Source organism: Sapajus apella, unplaced genomic scaffold (assembly GCF_009761245.1).
Source record: "Sapajus apella isolate SASKATOON/1434 unplaced genomic scaffold, GSC_monkey_1.0 scaffold21, whole genome shotgun sequence".
In the NCBI taxonomy this organism is placed as follows: domain Eukaryota; kingdom Metazoa; phylum Chordata; class Mammalia; order Primates; family Cebidae; genus Sapajus; species Sapajus apella.
The window spans coordinates 1362990-1365189 of NW_022436961.1; positions in this window are offsets into that span (position 1 = coordinate 1362990).

Sequence of the window (2200 nt, forward strand, 5' to 3'; positions counted from 1 at the left end):
TCTCTCTCTCTCTCTCTTTTTCTTTCTTTCTTTCTTTTGACAGAGTTTCACTCTTGTCGCCCAGGCTGGAGTGAAATGGCGTGATCTCGGCCCACAGCAACTTCTGCCTCCTGGCTTGAAGTGATTCTCCCGAGTAGCTGGGATTACAGACATGCACCACTATGCCCAACTAATTTTGTATTTTTTTAGTAGAGACAGGGTTTCTGCATGTTGGTCAGCCTGGTCTTGAACTCCTGACCTCAGTGGTCTGCCTGAATCAGCTTCCCAAGGTACTGGGATTACAGGCATGAGCCACTGTGTCTGGCCAGATGTACTTTCAATTGAAGATGTAAGTTCTGACTGGCATTTAGTAATCATGAAAGCAGTGTAAACCTAATACTACTTTTCAAGGCCACTTATAATCCATTGTTCTAACCCAGTCACCACCAATGTTTGGTTTACTTCCTTCCAGTGCTCATGCACACGCACACACACAAACATGCACGATGGCACTGTGCTCACTCAGATGACATATGAGTTAACACCCTTCAACTGAGCTATTACTTTTATAATATAAAACTCAACACCAGTCTGCCAGGTGTGGTGGCTCACACCTGTAATCCCAGCACTTTGGGAGGCCAAGGCAGGTGGATTACCTGAAGTCAGGAGTTTGAGACCAACCTGACCAAAATGGAGAAACACAGTCTCTACTAAAAATACAAAAATCAGTCAGGTGTGGTGGCACATGTCTGTAATCCCAGCTACTCAGGAGGCTGAGGCAGGAAAATCGCTTGACCTGGGAGGTGGAGGTTGTGGTGAGCTGAGATCACACCAGTGCACTCCAGCCTGGGCAACAAGAGCAAAGCTCCATCTCAAAGAAAAACCCCAAAAACAAAACAAACAAATAAAAAATACCCACAACACCATTTAAAAGGTTATTAAGGCTAAAAAGACAAAAGATTTTATAAAGAAAAGGACATTTTAGTATTGATGAGAAAAAGAGAAACTTTGAGAAATTATTTCACGACCTCTAAGAGGACAAAAAGGGGCATTGCGGCTGGTTCTGTAGTCCATGTAAGTGAATTCAGAGCTCACTGAGCAACTGTAAACAAGGGCGTGGATGAGCACGTGGAAGTTGAGCGTGTGAAGTGGTAGGATGTGGGAACACAGGACTGAAAAAGAAAAGGATGAGAATGGATTTTTGGAAGATAATTTTCAAAAATTTAAAAGTTAGAATCCATTTTTTGCTGAACTCATAGAAAAATAATCAAAGTATGACTTTTGCTCACCCAAAGAGTATAGAAAGAAGAAACAGAAGACAATCTAAGATAGCCAAGCCAAATAGGAACAGCTCTGGATTGCAGTTCCCAGTGAAAACACAGATGGTGAGTGATCACTGCATTTCCATACGAATTTTTACTGCCACAGACCAGGAGATTCCTGGGCAGAAAAGTGCCACAAGTCTCCAGCATGGCTGTTTCAGCCAGCACAGTGGGTCTCCGCACAAAAACTCACACAATTCTGGGCGCCGTTTCAACTGGCACCTGGAACACCTGGGAGACAGAGTCACCCATGCAACTGTAAAAAAGGGGACTGAAACAGGGAGCCAGGTGATCTGGCATGACCAGTCCCACCCCCACAAAGACCAGCAATCTGAAACGCTCTGGACTGAGAGTTTCACAGCAAGCACAGCTGGACCTGGGATGGTCCAGCCCGGTGGGGGGAAGAGCATCCGCCATTACTGAGGCAGTCCACCACTACCGAGGCAGTCCGTCATTACCGAGGCAGTCCGCCATTACAGAGACAGTCCACCATTACTGAGGCCGACTGCCATTACTGAGGCAGTTCTAACTATACCTCCATAAACAAAACTGCAAGGAAGTTCACACAGCAGTTGGGCAGAGCCCACGGCAGCTCAGCAACACCCCTACTGGCAGACTGTGACTAGGTTACCTCCTTGCGGAGAAGGGCATCTCTGAAAAAAGGCAGCAGCATGTCAAGAATTTATAAAGAAAGGCTCACCTTCCTGGGACAGAGCACCTGGGAAAAAAAGGCAGTTATGAGTTCCACTGCAGCAGACTTAAATGTACCTGGCAGCTTTGAACAGAACAATAGAGCTCACAGCTCAGAATCTGAGCTCCTATAAGGGACAGACTGTCTCCTGAAGTAGTTCCCCAACCCCCGTGTCTCCAAAGAGACACTTCATAAAGGATTGCTCAGG